Here is a 22471-nt window from a genome sequence, read left to right as displayed (position 1 = left end):
AGAACCAGGTCTCCACAGAACAAGGGGAGAGAGAGTGACAAAGGCTGAAATAGATGGATTCTGGATCAGTCAGGGAATCAAGGGTTGAGGAAAACGCAGGAAAGTGAATGGCAGGAATTTTGGATCAGCCATGATCTTACTGATTGGCAGAGCACGCTCCAGGGGCCAAACAGTTTATTCCTGTTTCTATTTCTTATGGTGGTATTTGGAGCAATTTAAGGCCACTTAAATTTTACATATAGTAAGAAACTTATCAAACTATTCGCAACCACTGGTGCTGAAGTTAGTGAGAACCGGAGAGTGAGCCGAGATGAATGAAGAACAAGCTCTGTCTAATTAATCACTTTATGGAAAAGGATGGTGATTGAGTTCTATTGAGACTTCAAGGCAATTCAGTAAGTGCTCGCATAGAAAGGGTGAAGTGAAGAAGGGTAAAGAGACAGCACAGGAACAGAACTGGGTTAATAGATGGCTCAGACTGGCATAGTATCAACAATGGAGTGCCCTGGGCACCTGCTGACAGCAGATTGGGAGACAACAAGCAGTGATGGAATACAGTCACGTGCAGAAAATAAGCTAACTTAGGGGAAATGCTGAGAAGTGCTTCTGTCACAGGACTAATAAGTCAGAGTCCCAGACAATTGTTCTGGGGCCATGGGTACAAACCCCATGAGCAGCTGATGAAACTGAAGTGTACTTAATAAATCAGGAACATAAAGTGAGCCGTCACAGTCACATTTTCTGACTTCATCACCGACTGCTGTAAAAACCATCTGGTTCACCAATGCCCTTTAGAGAACGAAATCTGCCACCCTTACCTGGTCTAGTCTATAGGCCAATCCAGACCCACATTAACAATCGATTCTTAATTGACCTCTGACATGAAAATAGATAAGCAATAAATGAAGACTTAGCTAGTGACTCCACATCCGGTCAATTAATAAAACAATCTTAGCAAGCCACATTGTTCAAGGGAATATAGGGCTGTCAGTGATAGCTGTTGTGATCCCAAGCCACCAAAAATCAAGTTACAATCTGGCTCAAGATTAGTAATAGTGTTTTTTTAAAAAAAAGCTTATAGAGTAAGATATCCCAGGTACTAAGCATTAATACAACACCAGATTTCACAATTTGAAACAAACAACCATAGATTTCTCTACATAAAGTTAAAACAGTAGTAAAATCTACAATATACACATACAGGCACACTTGCAGTTTCTAACATTCAGAGTGAATCCAAGGTAAATGAGTAACAAAATCTGAGCTCAGCATACATCAAATAACAAATATGATCAAGTCAGGTTCCATGAATTTGTAAGCCTCACCCTAGACTTGACACACTGTGGATTATTAAACTATACAAGGGATTCACACTGTCAGTTTCTGAAGACCTAGCTCATTAGATTCTCAAAAGTCATACTGTCACAGACTGCCTCAATGACTACTCATGGCCTGGTACTTCATTCTCCTTTCCTGCATTTCTTCAAGAGTCTTGAAACTGCACTCCAGCACCTACTCACAGGCACAACCCCACCTTTTCACCAACTAGCTTCGCCAAGCTGGCACTGTGCCTTGGGTTGCTCAGTTACATCAAGAAAAGTGCGCTCTGGGATTCTTTCATCCCAATTTCTGACAGCACTGTACTATTAACTGGCTTCTTCTGAGCCCTCTGCAGTTCCCAGCACTCTCCTAGCATCCTACCTCCGACACTTACATTGCGCTCCTGACTCCCAACATAACTGAAGCACTAGAATTGTAATTACAGGGAGTGAGCTGTTGAATACAAAGTTTGAAAGTAATTGATAACACAAACCGTCATAGATTTTAGCTGGTCAGTGAATTCATTAGAACAGGATAACAAAGTGTGGAGCTGGATGAACACAGCTGGCCAAGCAGCAGAGGAGCACAAAAGCTGCTTTTGTGCTCCTGGGATGCTGCTTGGCTTGTGTGTTCATCCAGCTCCACACTTTTTGTTATCTCAGATTCTCTACCATCTGCAGTTCCTATTACCTCTAATTCATTAGAAAGGGACAAGTTTGATTTGCATTAGAGGAGGTTTATAAAATGTTTCAGTGTCCCGATCTTAAATTTATAATGGATCACCACTGGGGTTACTGAAGAGAAAATAACAAAGAGGTACTTTAAAGAAGTAGACACACAAAGCAAATTGGCAAAGTGATTAAACAATACAAGGAAAGAAAATGGGATTGGGCTAGTTGGAATTTTCTGCACAGAAATTTCAGAATAAATTGACAGTGGTATTTGTATTTAAATCAACTCCTGACAGTCAGTTGAAATGGGAAATAGAAGCTAATGCTTATTCTGCTTTAGATTTATTTGCAGACTGAAACACTACAGGCATATAGCTCCTAACTCTACACTACTCTTCCAGACTACAGTCATTAAATGTTTCACCATCCTCTTTGAAACCATGAAATCAAATCAACTAATTAAAACAGTCCATAGCAGCACAGTTGCAAAAACCTGATTCTGCAAAGGAATCTTACTAACTCAGATTAAACAACATTGCCAGGGCTGCGATTGCAGAAGGCCTCAAGCATGCCAGCAGGCATCATGCATTCCCTCTCCAAGAACACCCTGACATAGAGCAAACATAACCAAAGACAACAGGCAGGCAGTTGAGTCTAATGACACCCCCTCCCACAGCCAGCTGCCTGGACCAACTTGGCCAGACTCAAGAAAAAAAAACACGGTTCTCTGGCAGTCCCATTCTCCTCCATACTTGGCGGCCAGAAATCAGGGCTGGGGGCTAAAGTACATGTGCTCATGTAATCATTCAACCTGCCACTCGTGTTTAGCCTTACGTAATACTGTTAAAAACAAATACTAATTCTAAGTTAGGACATGAAAAACTGTTTAACACACATCAGGCAATGTTTGTGACAGGGAAATACAGTGTGCAAGCTTACACAGAGCAATCAGGTTGCAAACAGGAGAGCTAACAGGACACCAAGATATCCAGGATTTCACTAACCAAATCATGGCAAGTTACTGCCATTTGAAATGCCCACTTCTAAAGCCAATTTTCTATTTTGTAGAGGGATAAACAGCATAATTGCAGCCTCTAACTCTATACCAGAACTTTCTTATATGCCATCACTTTTTCATTCATTTCACTGGAGGTGGAGGAGTAGGGAGTCTTCCTAGCTCCATATAGTGCTGCACTCAACAGCCCACTGCCTCTGGGGACTAATCCCTTTGCTCTTTGACAACGACATCCAAGACTCACCCTCACTTAAACTCACTTTCCACATTCCTACTAACCTCTGTTGCCAGCCGATCTGACACACCAACTTGATGTGGACTTGTCAAAGGGACAGACAAATCTCAAACAACAGACAAAGACAACTGCACGAGCTTGCTAAAATACAATAGGGAGCCAACAGGTAGCAGGTAATTTTAAAGACAGATCCAATGTAAAAGATAACACCGTGAACAGCTGCTTTCCATTACTGGTGTTGGAATAGCCACTGAAGATGATTTTGAACAGACTTCTCAAATGTTAATCTCTCTCTGCACCTTCTTTGCAGCTGTAACACTATTCTGTACTCTGCTCTGCGATCCTGATGCATTTTGTACGCTCTGATCTGCTTGTAGAACACACAAAACAACACTTCACTATCTCTATACATGACAATAAATCAAATTAGCAACTTAACAGGCAACGATTGCCTGTTGAACACCAAAACCAATCAGCTTGCTAGCAGGGTGTAATTATATCACACCTTTAAAGGAGTCACACATCCCAAGCTGCTTAAAGGCATTAATAATGAAGCAGTTAATGAGTTATTAGGACAGATGACCAGAGGTAGAGTTGAAGGAGGAGCCCCATTTTCTCTGTCCGATAACGTAATGTATTGATCGACGGCAGTAATGTACTTGGAAGCCCCAAGGCATGCTGGGGAGATAAGTGTTTGGCCAGCTAATAGGTCCCACTGCTTACCCAGCAAGTACACTAATGATAAAGTGCAATAAAAATATAGAGAGTTTAATAAAAAAAACACCATGTCATACAAATGTATTTTTTAAAAAGTAGACCAAAGGGGACAAACAAAGACTTGGTTCAAAAGAATTAAAACATTTTCAGCAAGTTTAAGAACAACAACATACCAAGTGTTTTGGAGGAAGTCCTACAAGTAGGAGATGATGATTTACGAGTCTATCATGACTGAAGGGAAGGGGGGGGGGGGGTGAGGCAAGAGAGATGAGGGATACAGACCAAAGGCAGGAGAGTGAGACGAGTTTAGTTTGGGAAACTTGGTTAGCAGGGACAAGTTGGTTCAAAGGATCTGCTTCTGTGCTGTTAAGTTCTATTATGGAGCGTAGGTTGGATGGGCTTCAGATTGGTTTCACACGTCGGCACAAATCGAGGGCCGAAGGGCCCGTACGACATTGTAATGTTGTATGTTCTATCCCCTTTACTCGAAGGATTTGTAAGTTACAGATGATGACGTGAGGGCTTTAAAGAGGCAGATTAAAAAAGGAACCATGCAAGGCAGTGAGGATGGAGGAAATAGGTAAATAGAACAGAATGTACAGAGTGGCTGTTAGCAGGAAGGGCAAATCTTCAGGTAAACCTTCAGTTGCAGTGGGGGTCAGGAGAAATGCTGCCAGTGAAATAACATAACATTTGATATGAAAAGGCAACGGTGACAGTATGGAGAAACAGGACACAGAGGCAAGGCATCACTCATTGAAGCAGTTTACTACCATTGTCAGAGAAATTAAAGTATAAAGCATAATATAGGCATTGAGTACAACAGCAGGAAACATGTTGATCCTTATAAAGCTCTGATTCAGCCACATCCAGGGCACAGTAGATCTGATCACCAGGCCTTAAGAGGGTTTTTGAGAGGAGATTTACCACAATGGTTCTGGGACAAGGGATTTTTGTTACAGCATTAACTAAAAAACTTGAGGCTGCTCCTCTTGGAGCAGAGACCAAGGGAGATTTGATCAAAGGGCTCAAGATTATGACAGGTTTAAAAAAGGCACAGCGAAGGAAATCTGCTCCCAGTAGCTGATGATAAAAGGACTAAGGAACACAGACTTAATGTCTCAGCAAGAGATGCAGTGGAAGGTTATAAGGGTTAGTGGCTCAAATGGAAGAAGAACCTCTTTGCTCAGTGAATGATAATGACTTGGAACCCACTGCCAACATGGAGACAATAAACCATTTTAAAAATAAAATTCAATGGACATACAAGGGAAACAAATGCAGAGCTACAGAAAGGCAGTAGGGCAATGCAGCGAGCTGGGTCACCCTAAGAGCAAGCACCGACTCAATGTGACTGAGTGGCCTCCTCCTGTGCAACAATAATTCTAAGTTTATGCGACACTATTCAATATTCTTCCAGGCCGAATGAAAACAAAGAGGAGGAATAAATGGGTCTTTCTCTGAATGACAGGCAGTGGCTAGTGGGATACCGCAGGGGTCAGTAGTGGGATCCTAGCTATTCACAACATAAGTCAATGATTTAGATGAGGGAACCAAACGTTATATCTCAAAACTGTGTCATCTGCAAATCAAGTGAGAGAATGAGCTGTGAGGAGGGTGCAGAGATGTTGCTGCGCGATTTAAACAGGTTGAGTGAGTGGGCAAATGAATGGGAGATGCAATATAATGTAGGTAAATGTAAGGTTATCCACTTTAGTAGCAAAAATAGGAAAGCAGGATGTTAAGTAAATGGCTGTAAATTGGGAGATGGGAACATTCAACGAGACCTGGTTATCCTTGAGCACACTTTGCTGAAAGTAAGTGTGCAGGTGCAACAGGCAGTAACAATGGCAAATTGTATGTTGGCCTTCATTGAGAGGGTCCAATTAAGGAAGAGCGACTTCTTGCTGCAATTATACAGATCTTTAGTGAGACCACACATGGAATATTTTATGTAGTTTTGGTCTCATTATCTGAGAATGATGTTCTTGCCATAGGAGTGCAGGAAAAGTTTATCAAATGAGTTCCTGGGATTGCAAGACTGATGTGCAAGGAGAGATTGGGAATAGAATATAATTGACTCAAAGATGGGCAAGTCCAAAAGCAGGAGCTGTAGTGATGAGGAGAGCATGGGGAGCCTGTGAAATTCACTACTACTGAAAGTGGTCGAGGCCAAAACATTGTATGTTTTCAAGAGGGGGTAAATATACCTCTTGCAGCTAAGGGGATCAAGGGATCTGGGCACAGGATGGGATTAGGGTATTGAGCTTCAATTATCCACTGTGGTCATATTGAATGGCACGGCAGGCTCAAGGGGTTGAATGGCTTACTCCTGCTATGATGTTTCATGTTTCTATGTAATAATGGAGAGATTCAAACAGAACACTATTATACAAAGTGAGGAGGTGACACTGTCAAGGATCTTGAAGAAAGGAAGGAGCCGAGGGTGTATCTGAAAAAGACATCATTTGTGAGGGTGAAAATAGCAGGTTTGATAGCAAGAGATTGTCCTCCCAACTTTCAGACTAATAACAAGCAGAGGGAGGATATGAAAAAGTCATTTATAGGCTAGCAGGTTGCAACAAAGAATATGCCATATGGCTCAGCATCACAACCTCAATTATTTAGATAGATATGACTCAGATGGCAGGACCAGATGCATGGCTGTTAAATTCACTAATGACACAAGGATAGCTATGAACAAGTTGTGAGGAGGTCATAAGGAGTTTGCAGAGGAATACAAATGGGCTGAGTGAGTGGGCAAAAAAAATTGCCAAATGAAGTATCATTTAACGAAAACGTGAACTTGTCCAATTTGGCAGGAAAAGCTTTTAAAAATGTTATTACTGAATGGAGAGAAAGTGCAGAACTAACAGAAATCTGGGTGTCCTGCTACACGATTCAAAGTCAGGACACAGGTAGAGTGAGTGATTAATAAAGCAAACAAAATGTTGGCATTTATTTAAAAAGAGACATGGAATATAAAAGATGGGATGCTTGGCTACAATTGTACAGAACATTGGTGACATCTTAAGTAATGCGTATGATTTTGATCACTTTTAAGAAAGAATAGGAATGCATTACAGGTAGTTCAGAGAAGATTTACTTGACTAATACCCAGGTTTGGGGGATGAAGAGGGATTCGACAGGCCAGTTCTGTATCCCTCAGAGTTTAAAAGAACAAGAGGTGATCTTCTTGAAATGTATAGTCCGGAAAGGAGGTTTCCCTCTTGTGGGAGAGACTAGAATTAAGATATTCAGTTTAAAAAATAAAACTGGAAATATCTTCCATTTAAGACTTAAAAGTGAATGTATTTGCTTGCCCTCAGAGGGTCATCGAATCTTCTTTCCCAGGTAGTGTGGAGGCAGGATCATTAAATATATTTAAGGCATCCATTGGCAAGTTTAAAACGTTGGTTGTGATTAATGAAGTAAATTCAGGAGCCCTGTTTGGATAGTGAAGGGGCTAAGTTCCCAGCTTCAACAGCAATCATTCTGAATCCAATTTTCCTTCAGAGTTGGTACCTGAATCTGCCCCTCCTACCCTTAACATAAATTAACAATCAACTGTTCTTTAGACAATGCTAGCAAATATGGTCCTGAATCTTGGCAGTCCCTCACACTAACACCTCACTTCAGTAGGTGAGCAACAAGGACTCCAAGAATCTGTCTAACCATAACTGCCCTCTGATATGGCCAAGCAACAAAATGCTGCCAAATGATACCCACATCCTTCAGAAGATTCAAGGAACACTCAGTTGATATCTACTGCTTTTTCAGACATTTCCACACTTAACGCGTTCTTTGTTTGAACAAGTACTTCCTCATTTCCCTCCTGATGAGACAGGTTCTGATTTTCAAGATGATAATCCCTTATCCTGAATCTCCCCCAGCCACAGAAAACCTCTCCCCACCCCTCATCAAAACACCAAAAATCCAGCCAAAATCAATTCTACATCGCAAAGAACACAAGCCAAGTTAACATGCATTGCTCCTCAGGTGTGGTACCTGAAACTGTACAAAATTTTCAAGGCATTACCAAAACCAAACTTTGGTACAACTGGAACTAAAAGCTTTCCCCTATTTAAATTCTGTCTCCAGTTTTGCTTTGTTCCAGACAACTGCTTTTCAGTTACCTATGTACACTGCTCCCATCCTCTCCCTGATCTCCACCCTTCTGGGAATTCTATTTAAACAAGATGGATCAATATATTCTTTTCCAGGCAAAATGGATGACTTCATGTTTATTCTGATACCAAGCCTTCAGTTTCAGTCACACAATTCATCATACAATGCTCTTTCTACACCCCAGCCAGATCCTCACACCACTAAGGATTTCTGTGATACATCACTGAGCGAGAACCTCAGGTTCATGTGCCACATGCTCCAAAGATGCGTAATAGTATTCCTAAACAGGTTGATTAAAATCACCACCAGTCACTTCACTGCAATGTAAATGTATATCCATTATACACACGCTTTCTCTTATGGTCCAACCAATTCCCAAACTAGGTCAATGATTTTATTAACCCTCTTAAATGGTTTCTGGAATCTAAATATGACATTACTCATATTCCCTAGATCACAGATCAGTCACTTTCTTTGAAAATCCAATTAGATTGATGACAATGTCTACTTTTCAAGCCCACGTTGGGGTCTCTTCAATCTTAAAGTTTCACAGTCACCCTGTCTTTAATTGTAGATCTCAGTAACTTCTCCACAGCAGATGTTGAACCAAGATGTCTGTGTGCCAGGCATGAGGCTGTCTCAGGTTCTCAGTCACATCTGTTTAGTCCACAGCATCTCTAATCATGTTGCCTGCTCACCAAAGGAAAAAAAGACATCTTACATGCGAACGAAAGGATTCCTTCAATGGCAGGTCAAGAAAATCTCAACCAAAAACCAGCACAAGCCCACAGGCTGTGAACAAGCATACCTCACCTGCACCCCAGCAACAAATACTTCGCCAGCCATGCACCCAAAGCTATGCCTGCACCAACAAGTCATAACTGTTTCATTAACTCACCAAGATGTGATCTTCACTGCCTGGGCCAGCATTTATCTCCCATCCCTTACTGCCTCTTAGGCTGCTGTAGTCTATGTGGATTACAAATTTTAATTTCCTTATTGAATAGTAAATAAAAAGCCAGGAGGACTATATATTTCAAGTCAGTGCTGAAAGAAAGAATCAGTCAGGCTAGCTCATGTCACCTTGGCCATCAGGGTAACACACTTTCTCAAAGAAGCCTTCAGACAAGACAGACAACTAGTGTTCTGCCTTGTAAGTCACTGAGCCAGATTGGTAGTGTAGTGGGAATATCGTTGGACTGCAATCTAAGGGCCTTGTCTGGTGTTAGAGAGAGATGGCAGAATTTAAACTCAATAATCAATAATTGAAAACTAATTTCACAGTCACCATAACTGAGACAACATCAAGTGACATTAACAAAATAAAACAACCTGGTTCACTAATAGCCTTGGACAAAGACATGTGCCATCCTTACCTGGTTTGGCCTGTTAGAAATGACAGACCCAGGGCAAAGCTGTTGACATTTAAGTTCCCTCTGAAACGACAAAGATCTGCATTCAGTTCAAGGGCAATTTGGTTAAGGGAACAAACAATGGCTTTGCCACAATGCCACTCCATTAAAGGATAAATAAATACACATCCCGAAACTTCATTCAACAAGGAATAAACAACCTTCCTCACAATTTCCTTCCCAAAATCCACAAACCTGCCTGCCCTGGTCGACCCATTGTCTAAGCCTGTTCCTGCCCCACCAGACTCATCTCCACCTATCTGGACTCCATTTTCTCCCCTTTGGTCCCTACCTACATCTGTGACACCACCCACACCCTCCACCACCTCCAGAACTTCCAATTCCCTGGGCCCCAACACCTCATTTTCACCATGGACGTCCAGTCCCGATACACCGGCATTCCGCATGCAGATGGCCTCAAGGCCCTCCGCTTCTTCCTGTCCCGCAGGCCCGACCAGTCCTCCGCCACCAACACCCTCATCCACCTAGCCGAACTTGTCCTCACCCTCAACTTGTCTTTCGATTCCTCCCACTTCCAACAGACAAAGGGGGTGGCCATGGGCACCTGCATGGGCCCCAGCTATGCCTGCCTCTTTGTAGGTTACGTGGAACAGTCCCTCTTCCGCACCCACACAGGCCCCAAACCCCACCTCTTCCTCCGTTACATTGCTGACTGCATCGGCGCCGCCTCTTGCTCCCAAGTGGAGCTCGAACAGTTCATCCACTTCAACACCTTCCACCCCAACCTCAAGTTCACCTGGGCCATCTCCAACACTTCCCTCACCTTCCTGGACCTCTCAGTCTTCATCTCAGGCAACCAGCTTGTAACTTATGTCCATTTCAAGCCTACTGACTCCCACAGTTACCTAGAATACACCTCCTCCCACCCACCCTCCAGCAAAAATTCCATCCCCTACTCCCAATTCCTACGCCTCATCTGCTCCTACGATGAGGCATTCCACTCCCGCACATCCCAGATGTCCACGTTCTTCAAGGACCGCAACTTCCCCCCACAGCGGTCAAGAATGCCCTTGACCGCGTGTCCCACATTGCCCGCAACACATCCCTCAGACCATTCCCCCCTACCCCGCCACAACTGCCCAAATAGGATCCCCCACATTATCTCACACCACCCCACCAACCTCCGGATATGACGCATCATCCTCTGACACTTCCGCCATCTACGATCCGACCCCAACACCCAAGACATTTTTCCATCCCCACCCTTGTCTGCCTTCTGGAGAGACCACTCTCCGTGACTCCCTTGTTCGCTCCACACTGCCCTCCAACCCCACCACACCCGGCACCTTGCCCTGCAACCGCAGGAAGTGCTACACTTGCCCCAACACCTCCTCCCCGACCCCTATCCCAGGCCCCAAGATGACTTTCCATATTAAGCAAACATGCACCTGCACATCTGCCAATGTGGTATACTGTATCCATTGCACCCGGTGTGGCTTCCTCTACATTGGGGAAACCAAGCAGAGGCTTGGGGACCACTTTGCAGAACACCGCCGCTGGGTTCACAATAAACAACTGCACCTCCCGGTCGTGAACCATTTCAACACCCCCTCCCATTCCTCAGACGACATGTCCATCATGGGCCTCCTGCAGTGCCACAATGATGCCACCCGAAGGTTGCAGGAACAGCAACTCATATTCCGCTTGGGAACCCTGCGGCCCAATGGTATCAATGTGGACTTGAAAATCTCCCCTTGCCCCACCGCATCCCAAAACCAGCCCAGCCTGTCTCTGCCTCCCTAACCTGTTGTTCTTCTCACCCATCCCTTCCTCCCAACCCAAGCCACACCTCCGTCTCCTACCTACGAACCTCATCCCACCTCCTTGACCTGACCATCTTCCCTGGACTGAACTATCCCCTCCCTACGACCCAACCTATACTCTCCTCTCCACCTATCTTCTTTACTCTCCATCTTCAGTGCGCCTCCGCCTCTCTCCCTATTTATTCCAGAACCCTCTCCCCATCCCCTTCTCTGATGAAGGGTCTAGGCCCAAAACATCAGCTGTTGTGCTCCTGAGATGCTGCTGTGCCTGCTGTGTTCATCCAGCTTCACACTTTATTATCTTCTTCACAATTTGAAGTCACACAGCAACTTCACAGGAAGTTCCCCACCACCACAGAACCCTCTCTACCAACCCCTCCACCCATCGCCCACACCGTCTGCGCCCCTCCCACCACTCCATCACCCACACCCTCCCACCTCTCACCACCTCACCCCCTCTCTATGGCTACCCCCAACACCTGCCAAACCCGCCATCACCCTTCCCTCCCCTCTCTCTCACCCCCCCACCACACCCTCCCACGCCAACACCCACACGCTCCCCCCCTCTCTAGGCCTACCCCCAACACTTGCCCAACCCTCCCACGCCATCACCCACACCCTCCCCCCCTCTCTATGCCTACCCCCAATACTTGCCCAAACCACCCACGCCCTCCCCCCTCTCTATGCCTACCCCCAACACTTGCCCAACACACCCACACCCTCACCTCCCCCCTCTCTCCGCCCGCAGCCCCCCCATCCCCGCGCCCTCCCCTCCCCTCCCTCTCCGCCCGCAGCCCCCCCGTCACCGCGCCCTCCCCTCCCCTCCCTCTCCACCCGCAGCCCTCCCCTCCCCTCTCTCTAAACCCGCAGCCCCTCCGTCCCCGCGCCCTCCCCTCCCCTCTCTAAACCCGCAGCCCCTCCGTCCCCGCGCCCTCCCCTCCCCTCTCTAAACCCGCAGCCCCTCCGTCCCCGCGCCCTCCCCTCCCCTCTCTCTAAACCCGCAGCCCCTCCGTCCCCGCGCCCTCCCGTCCCCTCCCTCTCCACCCGCAGCTCCCCCCGTCACCGTGACCTCCCCTCCCCTCCCTCTCCACCCGCAGCCCCCCCGTCCCCATGACCTCCCCTCCCCTCCCTCTCCACCCGCAGCCCCCCCGTCCCCGCGCCCTCCCCTCCCCTCCCTCTCCACCCGCAGCACCCCCCCGTCCCCGCGCCCTCCCCTCCCCTCCCTCTCCACCCGCAGCACCCCCCCGTCCCCGCGCCCTCCCCTCCCTCTCCACCCGCAGCCCTCCCCTCTCTCTAAACCCGCAGCCCCTCCGTCCCCGCGCCCTCCCCTCCCTCTCCACCCGCAGCACCCCCCCGTCCCCGCGCCCTCCCCTCCCCTCCCTCTCCACCCGCAGCCCTCCCCTCCCCTCTCTCTAAACCCGCAGCCCCTCCGTCCCCGCGCCCTCCCCTCCCCTCCCTCTCCACCCGCAGCACCCCCCCCGTCCCCGCGCCCTCCCCTCCCCTCCCTCTCCACCCGCAGCCCTCCCCTCCCCTCTCTCTAAACCCGCAGCCCCTCCGTCCCCGCGCCCTCCCCTCCCCTCCCTCTCCAACCGCAGCACCCCCCCGTCCCCGCGCCCTCCCCTCCCCTCCCTCTCCACCCGCAGCCCTCCCCTCCCCTCTCTCTAAACCCGCAGCCTCTCCGTCCCCGCGCCCTCCCCTCCCCTCCCTCTCCACCCGCAGCCCTCCCCTCCCTCTCCACCCGCAGCACCCCCCCGTCCCCGCGCCCTCCCCTCCCCTCCCCTCTCTCTAAACCCGCAGCCCCTCCGTCCCCGCGCCCTCCCCTCCCCCTCCCCCTCCCCTCCCCCTCCCCCTCCCCACGCCCTCCCCCTCCCCACGCCCTCCCCACGCCCTCCCCCTCCCCACGCCCTCCCCCTCCCCACGCCCTCCCCCTCCCCCTCCCCCTCCCCCTCCCCTCCCACGCCCTCCCCCTCCCCCTCCCTCCCCCACGCCCTCCCCCTCCCCCTCCCCCTCCCCTCCCCACGCCCTCCCCCTCCCCCTCCCCTCCCCACGCCCTCCCCTCCCCCTCCCCTCCCCACGCCCTCCCCTCCCCCCCCCACGCCCTCCCCCTCCCCCTCCCCTCCCCCACGCCCTCCCCCTCCCCCCCCCACGCCCTCCCCCTCCCCACGCCCTCCCCCTCCCCCTCCCCTCCCCACGCCCTCCCCTCCCCCTCCCCTCCCCACGCCCTCCCCCTCCCCCTCCCCTCCCCACGCCCTCCCCCTCCCCCTCCCTCCCCACGCCCTCCCCTCCCCCTCCCCTCCCCACGCCCTCCCCTCCCCCCCCCACGCCCTCCCCTCCCCCTCCCCTCCCCACGCCCTCCCCCTCCCCTCCCCACGCCCTCCCCTCCCCTCCCCACGCCCTCCCCTCCCCCCCCCACGCCCTCCCCTCCCCTCCCCTCCCCCCCCCTCCCCCTCCCCCTCCCCCTCCCCCCCCTCCCCCTCCCCCTCCCCTCCCCCTCCCCTCCCCCTCCCCTCCCTACACCCTCCCCCTCCCCTCCCCTCCCCTCCCTACACCCTCCCCCTCCCCTCCCCCTCCCCTCCCTACACCCTCCCCCTCCCCTCCCCCTCCCCTCCCTACACCCTCCCCCTCCCCTCCCCCTCCCTACACCCTCCCCCTCCCCTCCCCCTCCCCTCCTACACCCTCCCCCTCCCCTCCCCCTCCCCTCCCTACACCCTCCCCTCCCCTCCCCCTCCCCTCCCTACGCCCTCCCCCCCTCCCCTCCCCCTCCCCTCCCTACTCCCTCCCCCCCTCCCCTCCCCCTCCCTACGCCCTCCCCCCCCCCTACGCCCTCCCCCCTCCCCCTCCCCCTCCCCTCCCCCCTCCCCCTCCCCACGCCCTCTCCCCTCCCTACGCCCTCTCCCCTCCCTACGCCCTCTCCCCTCCCCCTCTCCCCCTCCCCCCCCTACGCCCTCTCCCCCTCCCTCCCCTCCCCCCTCCCCCCTCCCCCTCCCCCCCCTCCCCTCCCCCTCCCCCCTCCCCTCCCCCTCCCCCCTCCCTCCCCCTCCCCCCTCCCTCCCCTCCCCCCCCTCCCTCCCCCTCCCTCCCCCCTCCCCCTCCCCCCTCCCCCTCCCTCCCCCCTCCCTCCCCCTCCCCCCTCCCCTCCCTACGCCCTCTCCCCTCCCTCCCCCTCCCCCCCTCCCTCCCCCTCCCCCCCTCCCCCTCCCCCCTCCCTCCCCCCCTCCCCCTCCCCCCTCCCTCCCCCTCCCCCTCCCCCTCCCCTCCCCCTCCCCCCCTCCCTCCCCCTCCCCCCTCCTCCCCCTCCCCCCTCCCCCTCCCTCCCCCCTCCCTCCCCCTCCCCCCTCCCCCTCCCTACGCCCTCTCCCCTCCCTCCCCTCCCCCCTCCCTCCCCCTCCCCCTCCCCCCCTCCCTCCCCCTCCCCCCTCCCCCTCCCTACGCCCTCTCCCCTCCCCTCTCCCCCCCCCCTACGCCCTCTCCCCCTCCTCCCCCCTCCCTCCCCCTCCCCCCTCCCCCCTCTCTCCCCCTCCCCCCTCCCCCCTCCCTCCTCCCCCCTCCCTCCCCCTCCCCCTCCCCCCCCCTCCCCCCCCCCTCCCCCCTCCCCCCTCCCTCCCCTCCCCCCTCCCTCCCCCTCCCCCCTCCCCCTCCCACTCCCCCCCCCCCCCTCCCCCCCTCCCCACCCCCTCCCCCCCCCTCCCCCTCCCCCCCTCCCCCTCCCCTGCCCTCCCCCCCCCTTCCCCCTCCCCTCCCTACGCCCTCCCCCTCCCCTGCCCTCCCCCCCCCTCCCCCTCCCCTCCCTACGCCCTCCCCCTCCCCTCCCCTCCCCCCCCCTCCCCCTCCCCTCCCCACGCCCTCCCCCTCCCCCTCCCCTCCCCCCCCCCTCCCCCTCCCCTCCCCACGCCCTCCCCCTCCCCTGCCCTCCCCCCCCCCTCCCCCTCCCCTCCCTACGCCTCCCCCTCCCCTCCCCTCCCCCCCCTCCCCCTCCCCTCCCCACGCCCTCCCCTCCCCTCCCCTCCCCCCCCCCTCCCCTCCCCTCCCACGCCCTCCCCCTCCCCTCCCTACGCCCTCCCCTCCCCTCCCCCTCCCCTCCTACGCCCTCCCCCTCCCCTCCCTCCCCCTCCCTCCCTACGCCCTCCCCCTCCCCTCCCCTCCCCCTCCCCTCCCTACGCCCTCCCCCTCCCCTCCCCTCCCCCTCCCCTCCCTACGCCCTCCCCCTCCCCTCCCCTCCCCCTCCCCTCCCTACGCCCTCCCCCTCCCCTCCCCTCCCCACGCCCTCCCCCTCCCCTCCCCTCCCCCTCCCCTCCCTACGCCCTCCCCCTCCCCTCCCTCCCCCTCCCCTCCCTACGCCCTCCCCCTCCCCTCCCCTCCCCCTCCCCTCCCTACGCCCTCCCCCTCCCCTCCCCTCCCCCTCCCCCTCCCCCCCCTCCCCACGCCCTCCCCCCCTCCCCTCCCCCTCCCCTCCCCTCCCCCTCCCCTCCCCTCCCCCTCCCCTCCCCTACGCCCTCCCCCCTCCCCTCCCCTCCCCTCCCCTCCCCTCCCCCCTCCCCTCCCCTACGCCCTCCCCCTCCCCCTCCCCTCCCCTCCCTACGCCCCTCCCCCTCCCCTCCCCCTCCCCCCTCCCCTCCCCTCCCCCTCCCCTCCCTACGCCCTCCCCCTCCCCTCCCCCTCCCCTCCCTACGCCCTCCCCCCTCCCCTCCCCCTCCCCTCCCTACGCCCTCCCCCCTCCCCTCCCTCCCTCCCCTCCCTACGCCCTCCCCCTCCCTCCCCCTCCCCTCCCTACGCCCTCCCCCTCCCCTCCCCCTCCCCTCCCTACGCCCTCCCCCCCTCCCCCTCCCCTCCCCCCTCCCCCTCCCTACGCCCTCTCCCCTCCCCTCCCCTCCCCCTCCCCTCCCTACGCCCTCCCCCTCCCCTCCCCTCCCCCTCCCCTCCCTACGCCCTCCCCCTCCCCTCCCCTCCCCCTCCCCTCCCTACGCCCTCCCCCTCCCCTCCCCTCCCCCTCCCCTCCCTACGCCCTCCCCCTCCCCTCCCCCTCCCCTCCCTACGCCCTCCCCCTCCCCTCCCCTCCCCCTCCCCTCCCCACGCCCTCCCCCTCCCCCTCCCCTCCCCACGCCCTCCCCCTCCCCTCCCCACGCCCTCCCCTCCCCCTCCCCTCCCCACGCCCTCCCTCCCCCTCCCCTCCCCACGCCCTCCCCCTCCCCTCCCCACGCCCTCCCCCTCCCCTCCCCACGCCCTCCCCCTCCCCTCCCCTCCCCCTCCCCTCCCCTCCCCCTCCCCTCCCCCTCCCCTCCCTACGCCCTCCCCCTCCCCTCCCCCTCCCCTCCCCTCCCTACGCCCTCCCCCTCCCCTCCCCCTCCCTCCCTACGCCCTCCCCCTCCCCTCCCCTCCCCTCCCTACGCCCTCCCCCTCCCCTTCCCCTCCCCCTCCCCCCCCTACGCCCTCCCCCTCCCCTTCCCCTCCCCCTCCCCCCCCTACGCCCTCCCCCTCCCCTCCCCTCCCCCTCCCCTCCCTACGCCCTCCCCCCTCCCCTCCCCTCCCCCTCCCCTCCCTACGCCCTCCCCCTCCCCTCCCCTCCCCCTCCCCTCCCTACGCCCTCCCCCTCCCCTCCCCTCCCCCTCCCCTCCCTACGCCCTCCCCTCCCCTCCCCTCCCCCTCCCCTCCCTACGCCCTCCCCCTCCCCTCCCCCTCCCCTCCCCTCCCCCTCCCCTCCCCACGCCCTCCCCCTCCCCTCCCCCTCCCCTCCCCACGCCCTCCCCCTCCCCTCCCCCTCCCCTCCCCCCTCCCCTCCCCACGCCCTCCCCTCCCCTCCCTACGCCCTCCCCCTCCCCTCCCCCTCCCCTCCCCACCCCCTCCCCCTCCCCACGCCCCTCCCCCTCCCCTCCCCACGCCTCCCCCTCCCCTCCCCACGCCCTCCCCCTCCCCCCCCCCTCCCCTCCCCCCTCCCCTCCCCCCTCCCCCTCCCCCTCCCCCCTCCCCCTCCCCTCCCCCTCCCCCTCCCCCCCCCCCTCCCCTCCCCCTCCCCCTCCCCCCCCCTCCCCCTCCCCTCCCCCTCCCCCTCCCCTCCCCTCCCCCTCCCCCTCCCCTCCCCCTCCCCCTCCCCTCCCTACACCCTCCCCCTCCCCTCCCCCTCCCCCCCCTACGCCCTCCCCCTCCCCTCCCCACACCCTCCCCCTCCCCTCCCCCTCCCCTCCCCTCCCCTTCCCCTCCCCTCCCCCTCCCCTCCCCTTCCCCTCCTACACCCTCCCCCTCCCCCTCCCCTTCCCCTCCCCCTCCCCCTCCCCACGCCCTCCCCCTCCCCTCCCCCTCCCCTCCCCCCTCCCCTTCCCCTCCCCCTCCCTACGCCCTCCCCCTCCCCTCCCCTCCCCCTCCCCCTCCCCTTCCCCTCCCCCTCCCTACGCCCTCCCCCTCCCCTCCCCTCCCCCTCCCCCTCCCCTTCCCCTCCCCCTCCCTACGCCCTCCCCCTCCCTACGCCCTCCCCCTCCCCTCCCCCTCCCCACGCCCTCCCCCTCCCCTCCCCCTCCCCTCCCCCCTCCCTACGCCCTCCCCCTCCCCTCCCCCTCCCCTCCCTACGCCCTCCCCCTCCCCACGCCCTCCCCCTCCCCTCCCTCCCCTCCCCTCCCCTCCCCCTCCCTACGCCCTCCCCCTCCCTACGCCCTCCCCCTCCCCTCCCCCTCCCCTCCCTACGCCCTCCCCCTCCCCACGCCCTCCCCCTCCCCTCCCCTCCCCCTCCCCTCCCCTCCCCCTCCCTACGCCCTCCCCCTCCCCTCCCCCTCCCCTCCCTACGCCCTCCCCCTCCCCACGCCCTCCCCCTCCCCTCCCCTCCCCCTCCCCTCCCCTCCCCCTCCCCACGCCCTCCCCCTCCCCTCCCCTCCCCCTCCCCTCCCCTCCCCCTCCCTACGCCCTCCCCCTCCCCTCCCCTCCCCCTCCCCTCCCTACGCCCTCCCCCTCCCCTCCCCTCCCCCTCCCCTCCCCCTCCCCTCCCTACGCCCTCCCCCTCCCCTCCCCTCCCCCTCCCCTCCCTACGCCCTCCCCCTCCCCTCCCCCTCCCCTCCCTACGCCCTCCCCCTCCCCTCCCCCTCCCCTCCCTACGCCCTCCCCCTCCCCTCCCCCTCCCCTCCCTACGCCCTCCCCCTCCCCTCCCCCTCCCTACGCCCTCCCCCTCCCCTCCCCCTCCCCTCCCTACGCCCTCCCCCTCCCCTCCCCCTCCCCTCCCTACGCCCTCCCCCTCCCCTCCCCCTCCCCTCCCTACGCCCTCCCCCTCCCCTCCCCCTCCCCTCCCTACGCCCTCCCCCTCCCCTCCCCCTCCCCTCCCTACGCCCTCCCCCTCCCCTCCCTACGCCCTCCCCCTCCCCTCCCTACGCCCTCCCCCTCCCCTCCCTACGCCCTCCCCTCCCCCTCCCTCCCTACGCCCTCCCCCTCCCCTCCCCTCCCCCTCCCCTCCCTACGCCCTCCCCCTCCCCTCCCCTCCCCCTCCCTCCCTACGCCCTCCCCCTCCCCTCCCCCTCCCCTCCCTACGCCCTCCCCCTCCCCTCCCCCTCCCCTCCCTACGCCCTCCCCCTCCCCTCCCCTCCCTACGCCCTCCCCCTCCCCCTCCCTACGCCCTCCCCCTCCCCTCCCCCTCCCCTCCCTACGCCCTCCCCCTCCCCTGCCCTCCCCCTCCCCTCCCCTCCCCCTCCCCTCCCTACGCCCTCCCCCTCCCCTCCCCTCCCCCTCCCCTCCCTACGCCCTCCCCCTCCCCTCGCCCTCCCCCTCCCCCCCCTACGCCCTCGCCCTCCCCCTCCCCCTCCCCTCCCTACGCCCTCCCCCCTCCCCTCCCTACGCCCTCCCCCTCCCCTCCCCCTCCCCTCCCTACGCCCTCCCCCTCCCCTCCCTACGCCCTCCCCCTCCCCTCCCCCTCCCCTCCCTACGCCCTCCCCCTCCCCTCCCTACGCCCTCCCCCTCCCCTCCCCCTCCCCTCCCTACGCCCTCCCCCTCCCCTCCCTACGCCCTCCCCCTCCCCTCCCTACGCCCTCGCCCTCCCCTCCCCCTCCCCTCCCTACGCCCTCCCCCTCCCCTCCCTACGCCCTCCCCCTCCCCTCCCCCTCCCCTCCCTACGCCCTCCCCCTCCCCTCCCCCTCCCCTCCCTACGCCCTCCCCTCCCCTCCCCCTCCCCTCCCTACGCCCTCCCCCTCCCCTCCCCCTCCCCTCCCTACGCCCTCCCCTCCCCTCCCCCTCCCCTCCCTACGCCCTCCCCCTCCCCTCCCCTCCCCCTCCCCTCCCTACGCCCTCCCCTCCCCTCCCCCTCCCCTCCCTACGCCCTCCCCTCCCCTCCCCACGCCCTCCCCCTCCCCCCCCCTCCCCACGCCCTCCCCCTCCCCCCCCCCCCCACGCCCTCCCCCTCCCCCCCCCCCACGCCCTCCCCCTCCCCTCGCCCTCCCCTCCCCACGCCCTCCCCCTCCCCCCCCCCCACGCCCTCCCCCTCCCCTCGCCCTCCCCTCCCCACGCCCTCCCCTCCCTACGCCCTCCCCTCCCCCTCCCCTCCCCCTCCCCTCCCCCTCCCTACGCCCTCCCCTCCCCCTCCCCTCCCTACGCCCTCCCCCTCCCCTCCCTACGCCCTCCCCCTCCCGCTCCCCCTCCCCTCCCCTCCCCCTCCCCTCCCCCTCCCCTCCCCCTCCCCTCCCCCTCCCTACGCCCTCCCCCTCCCCTCCCCCTCCCCTCCCCCTCCCCTCCCCCCTCCCTACGCCCTCCCCCTCCCCTCCCCCTCCCCTCCCTACGCCCTCCCCCTCCCCACGCCCTCCCCCTCCCCTCCCCCTCCCCCTCCCCTCCCCTCCCCCTCCCTACGCCCTCCCCCTCCCCTCCCCTCCCCTCCCCTCCCTACGCCCTCCCCCTCCCCTCCCCCTCCCCTCCCTACGCCCTCCCCCTCCCCTCCCTACGCCCTCCCCCTCCCCCTCCCTACGCCCTCCCCTCCCCCTCCCCTCCCCCTCCCCTCCCTACGCCCTCCCCCTCCCCTCCCCCTCCCCTCCCCTCCCTACGCCCTCCCCCTCCCCTCCCTACGCCCTCCCCCTCCCCTCCCTACGCCCTCCCCCTCCCCTCCCCCTCCCCTCCCTACGCCCTCCCCCTCCCCTCCCCTCCCTACGCCCTCCCCCTCCCCTCCCTACGCCCTCCCCCTCCCCTCCCCTCCCCCTCCCCTCCCTACGCCCTCCCCCCTCCCCTGCCCTCCCCCTCCCCTCCCCTCCCCTCCCCTCCCCCTCCCCTCCCTACGCCCTCCCCCTCCCCTCCCCTCCCCCTCCCCTCCCTACGCCCCTCCCCCTCCCCTCCCCTCCCCCCCTACGCCCTCGCCCTCCCCCTCCCCCCCCTACGCCCTCGCCCTCCCCCTCCCCCTCCCCTCCCTACGCCCTCCCCCTCCCCTCCCTACGCCCTCCCCCTCCCCTCCCTACGCCCTCCCCCTCCCCTCCCCCTCCCCTCCCTACGCCCTCCCCCTCCCCTCCCTACGCCCTCCCCCTCCCCACGCCCTCCCCCTCCCCTCCCTACGCCCTCCCCCTCCCCTCCCTACGCCCTCCCCCTCCCCTCCCTACGCCCTCGCCCTCCCCCTCCCCCTCCCCTCCCTACGCCCTCCCCCTCCCCTCCCCCTCCCCTCCCTACGCCCTCCCCTCCCCTCCCCCTCCCCTCCCTACGCCCTCCCCCTCCCCTCCCCTCCCCCTCCCTACGCCCTCCCCTCCCCTCCCCCTCCCCTCCCTACGCCCTCCCCCTCCCCTCCCCTCCCCCTCCCTACGCCCTCCCCCTCCCCTCCCCTCCCCCTCCCCTCCCTACGCCCTCCCCTCCCCTCCCCCTCCCCTCCCTACGCCCTCCCCCTCCCCCTCCCTACGCCCTCCCCCTCCCCTCCCCTCCCCCTCCCCTCCCTACGCCCTCCCCTCCCCTCCCCCTCCCCTCCCTACGCCCTCCCCCTCCCCACGCCCTCCCCCGCCCTCCCCCTCCCCCCCCTCCCCACGCCCTCCCCCTCCCCCCCCTCCCCACGCCCTCCCCCTCCCCCCCCCCCCCACGCCCTCCCCCTCCCTACGCCCTCCCCCTCCCCTCCCCCTCCCCTCCCTACGCCCTCCCCCTCCCCTCCCTACGCCCTCCCCCTCCCCCACGCCCTCCCCCTCCCCTCCCTACGCCCTCCCCCTCCCCTCCCTACGCCCTCCCCCTCCCCTCCCTACGCCCTCGCCCTCCCCTCCCCCTCCCCCTCCCTACGCCCTCCCCCTCCCCTCCCCCTCCCCTCCCTACGCCCTCCCCCTCCCCTCCCCCTCCCCTCCCTACGCCCTCCCCCTCCCCTCCCCCTCCCTACGCCCTCCCCCTCCCCTCCCCTCCCCCTCCCCTCCCCTCCCCCTCCCCCTCCCCTCCCTACGCCCTCCCCTCCCCTCCCCCTCCCCTCCCTACGCCCTCCCCCCTCCCCCCTCCCTACGCCCTCCCCCTCCCCTCCCCTCCCCCTCCCCTCCCTACGCCCTCCCCTCCCCTCCCCCTCCCCTCCCTACGCCCTCCCCCTCCCCACGCCCTCCCCCGCCCTCCCCCTCCCCCCCCTCCCCACGCCCTCCCCCTCCCCCCCCTCCCCACGCCCTCCCCCTCCCCCCCCCCCCACGCCCTCCCCCCTCCCCCCCCCCCCACGCCCTCCCCCTCCCCTCGCCCTCCCCTCCCCACGCCCTCCCCTCCCTACGCCCTCCCCTCCCCCTCCCCTCCCCCTCCCTACGCCCTCCCCTCCCCCCTCCCCTCCATACGCCCTCCCCCTCCCCTCCCTACGCCCTCCCCCTCCCCTCCCCCTCCCCTCCCCTCCCCCTCCCTACGCCCTCCCCCCTCCCCTCCCCTCCCTACGCCCTCCCCCTCCCCTCCCCCTCCCCTCCCCTCCCCCTCCCTACGCCCTCCCCCTCCCCTCCCCTCCCTACGCCCTCCCCCTCCCCTCCCCTCCCCCTCCCCTCCCTACGCCCTCCCCCTCCCTCCCCCTCCCCTCCTACGCCCCTCCCCTCCCCTCCCCCTCCCCTCCCTACGCCCCTCCCCTCCCCTCCCCCTCCCCTCCCTACGCCCCTCCCCTCCCCTCCCCCTCCCCTCCCTACGCCCCTCCCCTCCCCTCCCCCCTCCCCTCCCTACGCCCTCCCCTCCCCCTCCCCCTCCCCTCCCTACGCCCTCCCCCTCCCCCCCCTCCCCACGCCCTCCCCCTCCCCCCCCCCCCCACGCCCTCCCCCTCCCCCCCC

General features: G+C 60.8%; 1 protein-coding gene across 2 annotated transcripts in view; it reads right to left on the bottom strand.

The window, feature by feature from the left end:
* LOC125463957 (serine/threonine-protein phosphatase 4 catalytic subunit) overlaps positions 1–22471 on the bottom strand; it is a 49195-nt gene that overhangs the window by 24216 nt on the left and 2508 nt on the right. For both annotated transcript variants that reach the window (XM_048555780.2, XM_048555779.2), the window contains exon 2: positions 9463–9522. The gene's annotated coding sequence lies outside the window, so the exon portion shown is untranslated. The remainder of the gene's footprint in view (positions 1–9462; positions 9523–22471) is intronic.

This window comes from Stegostoma tigrinum, chromosome 26 (genome assembly GCF_030684315.1).
Source record: "Stegostoma tigrinum isolate sSteTig4 chromosome 26, sSteTig4.hap1, whole genome shotgun sequence".
In the NCBI taxonomy this organism is placed as follows: Eukaryota; Metazoa; Chordata; class Chondrichthyes; order Orectolobiformes; family Stegostomatidae; genus Stegostoma; species Stegostoma tigrinum.
The sequence above is the reverse complement of the archived record's forward strand: the minus strand, read 5'-3'. Positions and strand labels throughout refer to the sequence as shown.